The sequence below is a fragment of the Lolium perenne genome, chromosome 5 (assembly GCF_019359855.2).
Source record: "Lolium perenne isolate Kyuss_39 chromosome 5, Kyuss_2.0, whole genome shotgun sequence".
Lineage (NCBI taxonomy): Eukaryota > Viridiplantae > Streptophyta > Magnoliopsida > Poales > Poaceae > Lolium > Lolium perenne.
Genome location: NC_067248.2, coordinates 9,676,411 through 9,685,314, shown reverse-complemented (window position 1 = coordinate 9,685,314; position 8,904 = coordinate 9,676,411). Strand labels below are relative to the sequence as shown.

The 8,904-nt window shown below is 40.2% G+C and overlaps 2 long non-coding RNA genes across 4 annotated transcripts; both read left to right on the top strand.

Moving 5' to 3' along the window:
• LOC127299000 (uncharacterized) lies at nt 1-4,452 on the top strand. Of its 3 annotated transcripts, none has more exons than XR_011744546.1 (9): nt 1-108; nt 549-650; nt 1,030-1,120; nt 1,358-1,414; nt 1,865-1,994; nt 2,113-2,273; nt 3,683-3,855; nt 3,956-4,056; nt 4,187-4,452. It is a non-coding gene; the product is annotated as an uncharacterized lncRNA (long non-coding RNA). The 3 variants fall into 3 exon arrangements; XR_011744547.1 differs by having other exon boundaries at nt 549-721; XR_011744548.1 differs by lacking the exon at nt 1,358-1,414.
• Nucleotides 4,453-6,775: 2,323 nt separating this feature from the next.
• Nucleotides 6,776-8,904, top strand: LOC127299009 (uncharacterized). The gene is made up of 3 exons (XR_007850274.2): nt 6,776-6,809; nt 7,722-7,835; nt 8,654-8,904. It is a non-coding gene; the product is annotated as an uncharacterized lncRNA (long non-coding RNA).

Here is an 8,904-nt window from a genome sequence, read left to right as displayed (position 1 = left end):
GTGGTGGTGCTGCTGCTGTACATCCGACCTCCTGATGGCCGCACCGTCCGTGGGGCCGAGATGCACCTGTTTTATTATTCTACTAGAACCACGACCACCATACGAAAGGTCTCTCTTTCTCTCTCAGTTAGCATCTCTTTTTTTTTGGACTGTCACATGTATGCTTGCATGGATACGAGTTTCCAGTTTTCTTCACTACAAATGCTGGGATGTAAAGGTGTTCCATCATCCAAGTGTGTTCTGCATGCATCATTGTAAATTAAACGTTTTTCATTAATTAGCCGCTCTAGATTTTCTGCAATTACTTGCTTCTCTTATAATTTCTATCTTTCTTTGCCATCACAGATCAATATGGAGCGTGCCTTTCATCAGATATTATTCGATATTTTATTTTTGCTACCCACCCAACAAAAAGTTGATTTGATATGATACTAAATTAACCTTCAAACGTAGAGTTTGATAGGCCACTCTACTCATTCATGACCCGTTCTAGATTTTCTGTAATTACTTGCTTCTCTTCTAATGGCTCTCTTTGTTTATCATCACAGATGAATATGCGGTGTGCCTTATAAGTTATAACTGAATAATTGCCTTGCGGGTTGAGGAGAGTGACCTGGACAACGCCGGAGACAAGAACGACTCGTAGTAAGGTGCATCCCGCTGCCTTCTCTGATCAATCTGTGATATTCTGGCTGCCACGCAATTGTTGCTGCACAGAAAGGTTCGAGCTAGTTTCAACCTGACCATTGCTAATTTAGTTTTCTGGCTTAGTGCACAGTTGCTAAAATGGTGTAACCTCAAGTTCACAACTGTCTTATTCATATTCATATGCTGATGGCCTGATTTTAAATAGATGAGACATGAGATGTTTGTATTTAAGCTTTGCTGGCATATATTGCAACTCATATAAGAATTGAATTACATTGTATATTGCAATTATAGACCAAACGGAATGGATGAGCATCTCTTGTGTTATTTTTTTGGTGCTGCTTATGAATCAACATAACTGACAACTTTTATTGCTTTCAGGTTCAGATCATACCGGGGTTGAATAGCACCAAGCCGAGCGTACCAGGAGGCGGTGTTGGAGGGTGGACCAGTACCCCACTTGTGCTTTCAGGTCTCCGATTTTTCTGCATGCATAGGGCTGCTCTTATGATTCCTCTCCTCTCCTTTTATTTTTAAATGTATAGTCTGTTGTATGCATAGTCTCTGGAAGTATATACAAGATTGCTCAAATTTGTATATTTATTGGCTTCTTTGTTCATGGAGAATGACATCTTAACAAATGTTTCTCGACGCTTTGATTAAATTAGTAGTATTGAGTTCTAATCATCCTCTTCATTTTTTATCACAGAATTTCTTGTGGCCACTTTTCCTTACTATTGGAGCGTGCCTTGGAGGTGCAAACTAGGTGGGTTCAGGATGACTTCCTTCACTAGGATGCAGCTGGGGACAAGAACGACCCAGTGCCTCCTGCCTGCCTTTTACCTTGTAAACAGCACACAAGGTTGAGTATTTGATTTAGGTGTTCTTGAGTTCATTCATCTCTTTTGGTGAATAAATGGGACTGTTTCTGCTTAGGTTTATGTGCTACTTTAGCAAAAAATTATCTAACTAGCAAACGAGGATCCGGAAAAACTGATAAACGTGTAGTAATTTTGTAGATTATATTCTTAGGTTTCTCAATTAATGGCAACACCTAGATTGATGTCCTCGTGTTGATAATATATCTACACTCTTTGTTAGTTTATCATGAATCAAATGGTTTCAACCGCAACACAAGGAAGTAGCATGAGTGTTTCTAGATACATCAACACTCCGAGTTTTCTCTTCTAATTATTCTCTTCATTCGTGATTACAGATTTTCTTGCCGCCACTTATCCTGAATGTGGATGGTGCCTTGAAGCTGGAAAATGGGTGGCTTGGCTGCTGCTATTGCTGCTTAGGCTCTCATACGATGGACTTAGACTGCTGACTGCCGGCACATGGCGGTGAGCCTCACATCCTCCTAGATCTGTTCGGATCCCTTTTGCTGATTAAGAGGCTGTGGCTTCTTCATTTTCTTTGTGGCGAAATTTAACCCTAGCTTCACTTGTCTGCTCTCTGTAGAAAGTTCATGATTGGGTGCAGTTGTGTTGGTAGACCCAAGTGTCGGCGGCAGCATTGATGGCGCCGTGCATGAAGGTTCAGTAGGGCGCCTGGGTACATGATGGTAACTTCCTCCTCTACTAGACCGCATGCCGCCGCCTGGGATAAGAACGAACCACTAGGTGCCTCCTGCTGCCTGCCTTGCACTAATTGATTATTCCTTGGTTGCATGTTGTGCAACACAATCGTTTGGTTGTGAATTTACCTTGTTGTTTGCAGGTTCTGTTGACTGTATGGTTTTGGTATACAGTTTTGGCGAGCAATTTTAGCAAGAAGTAGATTGACAGTAATTGTGTTGGATGCTACAATCTCTTTCCCCTCAAGTGTGTAAAGAGCGTTCTTGTTGCATATGTTTTTGAGGTTGTAAGAAATGGAATCCTGAGATATGTTCTGCACCATTTTAATTTCGTGTTGGCTGCAATATTATCTCTAAAGAAACAATCTACTTCAGCTGGGCATGCTCAACTAGTTTGTCATGTTGTTAGTTTTGGCCAAAAGAAAACATAAACACCTTCTAATCTTGCGAAAATTAATATCATGTACCTTCTTTCTTGATGATTGAGTGTAGCAGTAGTCAACTAGCAGCAAGGTTTCAATTGTCGACATTCCATGAAATGAACTTTGTGGTTGAGCCTTCGTTTTTAAGATGACGTGTATTTGAGCTACGATTCCCAAGTGAGACAATATCCATGTTATATTTAGTGTTGATTATTAAGAAACAACATTGTTATTTTATTTCATAGTGTCCTTTTCACCATTGTGGTAGTCCTAGACTTCACCATTATGTTTGTTGAGTGCGACCTGGAGAAGCTGAACGACTTTGTATTGTGGCGGCCAAGTACTTACAGCCCATTAGATACTACAATGATCGTACGAGAGTACCTCAAATGTACTGGGCTTATTTCCCTGTGACTTGTTCTCATTTTTTTCGTACATGTGCTCATTTGAGCTGTGGTAATTTTCTTCCACGCCTTTGTGCGGCGTGGTTCACAACTCTACTCCCAGGTTATTTTGATGCTGTAAAAAATTAAACCATAATATCTGTTCGGCTGCATTTTTGTTTTCTTTTGGTTTCATTATCTCTGTAGAATTTTGTGTAGCTGGGCATGCTCAACTCGTTTGTCATGTTTCTGGGTTTGGTCACACCATAACAGAATCACCTTCTAATCATGTCAAAATTAATTATGTACCCTGTTTCTTGATGATTGAGTGTAGCACTGCTCCACTAGCACTTGCATATACATTACATAAAATGGACTTGTGGTTGAGCACTTGCGCTTTCATCTTTAGGATGACTTGTATTTGAGGTACGATTTTCAATTAAGAGAATATCCATCTTTCTAGTGAGATAATATCTTGCTATAGATTTTGCTGGTTTTTAAGAAACAATATTGTTACTTATTTCATGTTGTCATTTCACCATTGAGCTAGTCCTAGACTTATAGAAATATCCTTTATATCGTACTGGTTTGTGATAAATTGCTACCCATCCTCTTAAGATCTTATTATGATCATTTCATTTTTGTGACAGCGAGTAGTCATGAGCACGGAGGGGCTATAGCTGGGCGAAGGGAGCAACGTCACTGTCTTGAGGCTGTACTTGGTTGAGTGTGACCTGAAAAATCAGGGCAAGTCTGGCATTGTGGCGGCCAAGTGCTTACCTGCGCTTAAACGTTATGATGAGCTTACAGGAGCACCGCCAAGGTACTAGGTTTATTTGGTTGTACTTACGATTAATTGGTATGGTATATGTTTCCCTGAAATTGAGATGGTAAATTTGTGGTACTCCTATGTATGCTTCCAGATCTGCACTGCGGTGCTTATGCTGCTAGTTGGGCATTGTGGCAGCCAAGTACTCATGGCTGCTTAGATACTACAATGATCCTACACAAGAGGACCACCTAGGTAGTTGGTTTATTCCCCTTTGACTTATGCTCTTTTATTCGCGCTTATGCTCAAGTAGTTTATACTTATGAAATTAGATCCTTTACAAAGATCCAATTCAAATTCGTAACACCTATTGGTGATTTTTTAGGTCAATGAAGCACCATAGAACCCACCACCGGTCTCCTGCGCTAACGACGTTGTCGTTAATGGGCGTTGGTCTCAGACAATGCATGTCCACGCAGCATGGAGCTGCTGCCAGCGTCTTCCACCGGGGGATCCGGCATTGCTGTTGGGCTGGCTGTGGCCCACCATGCTTCGTGTTCGGTAGTAGGCTTGGCTAGCTCTGGGCTTCACTAAGCTAATCATTGTGTTGCTACTGTGGTGGTGGTGTTGTCTTGGCCTTGCCTACACCCCTCTCCGATGAGCTCCTCGTAATCCTTTTGTTGCTTTATTGGGCATCGAGCCGCGGCTATTCTGTCCCCTGCCAATGTGCAGAGGGGTTCGTCTTTTTGCTCCATGCAATTTTATTTCTGTATAAAATGAATCTTGTGTCGTGTCGCGATTCTTCATCATTTTAATTTTGTGTTGGCAGCATGATTTATCTCTAAAAAATCTAGTGCAATTAGGCATGCTCAGCTAATATTAGTCCATCTTTTTGGTTTTAGGCACACCAAAACATAACCGCCTTCTAATCTTGTGTAAATTAGGGATTTATTATGTCCCTGTTTCTTGATGATTGATTCATGCACTAGTCAACTAGCTTTAAGTTTTTTTTGTTTTCTACTTGCCAAGCATTGTGGTTGTTCTTTCACTTTTAGGGTGACCTTATTTTGAGTTATGATTTCAAGTGAATACTCATATGCTATATCTTGCTTGTTACTTTGAGATGACATTGTTATTTAATTCATGTTATCTTGTTCACAATTGTGATAGAGAGTATCTGCTATATCGTACCGGTTTGTGATAAATTTCTACCCGTCTTCATAAGTTTTCATTATGACCATATCATTTATGTGACAGGGAATAGTCCTGAGGATGGAGCGGCTGTTGCTGGCAAAGGGTGGAGTGTCACTCTCTTGAGGCTGGACTTGGTTGAGTGTGACCTGGAGAATCAGGGCGAGTCAGACATTGTGGTGGGCTGGTGGCCAAGTGCTTACATGCACTTAAACACTATGATGAGCTTATGAGAGCACCACCAAGGTACTGGTTTTATTTGGTTATACTTATGCTTTTTGGTCTGCTATGTCTTCCTGTAATTGAGATGGTAAATTTGTGGTACTCCTATGTATGCTTCCATATCTGCCTATGGTGGTTAATGCTGCTAGTTAGCAACTCTATTAGTCTAAATTCCCAAAAAGTTTGTGCTGCAATCGTCTTATACCAATTCTGGTACTATGTGATCTCTTGGTATAATTCCCAAAAAGTTTATGCAAAAATATTTTAGAATTGCAGTTTTCCATAATAATTCACATAATAACATGATAAATTAGTGAGCAGCTGAGCACCTATTTTTTGACTTTACCATGTCCGAGGCAGCCAAGTATATACACACATGTATGCAATTTTGCATGCAAAGCAAAGCATAGTAAGTAGTAAACAGCTTATTTTCGTTTTTGAGGGGAAGCAAGGAAACAGCTAACACACAATGTATGCCATGGAGTGCAAAGCTGGAACACGAAGCCCATCACGTGTACCGGTCATGTACAAAACAAACTTGTGTCATTTTTTTTGGTGCTAGCGTGTTGATTATGTACAAAACCATCCTGTGTCAGGTCTGTACATGACAAAACGGTAGCTAAATTGGTAGGAGTGCGCGACAGCAGGAGACGCACGTTCGATTCTTGGTACCATCATTTCATTTTTCGCGCGAATATTTCCAGCGGTTCGACCGACTATCTGGCAAGCTGGTTTTCTCCTTAAACCACCGGTCGAACCGCGGTTCTGCTGGTTTTCACCGGGTCACTTGCCTGAACGGTCCTCTGCGCTTAATAGACTGGGAGGAGCTATAGCATGTAACAACCAGACAATGGTATGTTGCTAGGAACACGATCAGAAGACGAGGTGAGGAAAAAGGGGCACTAGGGGCTCTACCAGTGTTGTGGTGCACATGTCACTACACCACCACCTCCTACTCATTCTCTGAAGCAACAGTGCCGTGGTGATGAGCTCCATGGACCCAACAATGGAAGAGCAGAGTAGAGGTAGAATGGAAAAATCTCTCTTGGGCGATCTACTTGTCTCCTCCTTTGTATTTATGTACACAACCATACGGGTTCATCATTTGTTGCTAAATGATCTGAGTCAACAAAAGATGGAAAATACTTCCATGTTTAACTGCAAAACCAAAATATGGAAAATATACTTCTTAGATAAAATGCAGATGAAATAGCAACATGTTTTGCTCTGGTAGTTCCTTCAGTTTTCTTCCTCGGCTAGTCATGTTCAATACTATCTCCAGTAGGGTCATGAAAGTCTGAATCTTCCTATACTTACATTTCAGAGTATTGGCATTGAAACTCTAATAGGAAAACCATCTTACTAGTTTGCTTTGTTGCTTCAGTCTGAAGGTTAATCTTCTTACTAGTTTGGTGGAACAATTCGTTCCTAGCTATGTATCCCTACTGTTGAAGATCATAATATTCTTGCGCTGCCTGTAACTTTCTATTTTCAATTCTTTTTTAATAGGATTGAGGAAGCATTGATCAATTATAGTGCACGAACAGTACAAGATTATAATGTTGGTGTAGGATTTCCAACTTATGAATGAAGAGGTACAATTTCCTACTCCTAGAGATGTTCATTTGTTTGGCAAATAAGTGGTTATTTTGGTGTTAAAGAAATATCCATGTCATTGTTGTGTTGGTGCTGGCTACAATGGTATCTCTTATCTATTACTAGTGGGCATGCTAACTCGGTCACACCGAAACACAATCACCTTCTAATCTTTGCAAGTAGGTTAAACTTGTGTTCTTGTTTGGCTAGTTATCGATATGGTGTTTAGGATCTTACTCCTAGTAAAGAATCATGTATTGTTCATTTTGTAGTAGCTGCAGTTGGGGAATTGCTTATATTTGCCATGTTGTTGATCTCTGTGCATTATGCTCTTGCTCAATACGAGGAATAAGTTGGGGATGAGTTTGTCTTTAGTTGGGGATAAGTTGTGTCGATCGTGCCACGGATGTGTGTATGTTTTGTGCTGTCCATTGTTGGTCATGACGTCCTTCTGGGCATGTTTCCCTTCCCCTGTGACTTATGGTTTGCATGTTTCCTATGAGGTTTAGACTTTGCTAGTGGTAGTTATTTCTGATTTGGTACTTTCCTTTGATCAAGTTTATGCCAAAGGAATAGAACTTCCATAATTGCCTACCATCTTGTTTGTGATGAACGATTTGTTTGTGTTGTCACCTAAATAGATCTGGCCCTTGGGTGTATGAACAGTTGGGTTTGGGTACCCTTTCACTTGCCTGTTTTGACAAATTAGAATGACAATATTTTTTCTTGTTTTGAAACTAGATGAGTTTGTATTAGTCCAAACTACTTGAATGGTTTAGCTGCGGCTATCATTAATTGGTGGCTGACTTTGATATGGGTTTGTAAGTTGTTGTGTATGAAGTGCTGACTCGGTATCTTTAAGTTGAACTATTGCATCTTGAGTTACTGATGTTGTTCAAATCATTGGGCAGTAGAAATAGGAACTAGTAGCAAGGTTGCGATTGGCTCAACTCTGCAGTGCAGTTGGCTTGAAGCATCAATCCAATGCATGACTTTTAAGAACAAGGACTCGACCATACAAAACTGTAAGCTTTCATATCAATCGACAAATCTTAATTTGGTTTCTACTATCAGTTCATATAGAGGCCCATTGTGTACTATATTACTGAGAGTGTTGTACGATATAATCATATTATCATAGACAAAGCTGCTATATTTTCCTCATGTTTTCTGATAGTTGTACTCGCCATTTTATATGACATTGGAAAAAAAAACAGAGCTGCGTCGAAGGATGTACAGAAATATAGAACAATGAGTTCTCTCTTACTGTTGGTCTAGCAGTGCCAGCATACTGGTGTAATGAACTGATGAAGTTCTAAGTTGCGAGTGATAATATCAACAGTTTCATAATCTATAATACTCTTCATCTTGTGTATTGCAGTTTGTGCAATCCTGCAATAACAATAAGCAACTGCCAATGTATAATTTACGGTAGATACCAGTACACGGTTCTGGTGGTATAAGTTGAAGTTGAGATTTGGTGCGTATGTGTGCTGTACCTAAATTTTGAAACATGGGCCAGTGAAGTACAAGGCTTTGAGATGAAATTCTCAGGGTACACTTTGGTAAATAAGGAATAACATATTACTCATTTTGCATTCAGCTGTCATGAAAAATAAACTTATTCCAGTTCTTAGAAGCATGACTAAGTTTCAAAAAGTTTGATATATCGTTGCTTTATCACATTGCTGATTTTCCATTCAGATTTCAGATAAAATAAGTACTTATATTATTTTGTTCATACGACATGTTTGTCACTCAAGATCACTTTGCAGCCCATCTTACTTAAATACTACACCTCACTAGAAGTACCCTAGAATGATCATCTTCACCTATGTGATAGGATCCTGCCGAAGCTAAGAAGCAAGATACATGGCGTCCCAAGTCCATGCTATTGTTGCTACCGTGTTCGTTGACAGATGCCGCTAGCTTTGCCACCTACAGAGGCATCGGCGCAAAGTGGATGTCCAGAATGTGGAAGTGCAGCTGCCCAGTCACTCCTAGGTTTGTCCATGTCTCGCTTCAGAATTTTTGGGCTTGAATGTTTAGCTAATAACTTCAATCTGTTCATATACTCATGTGACAAGTTTCATT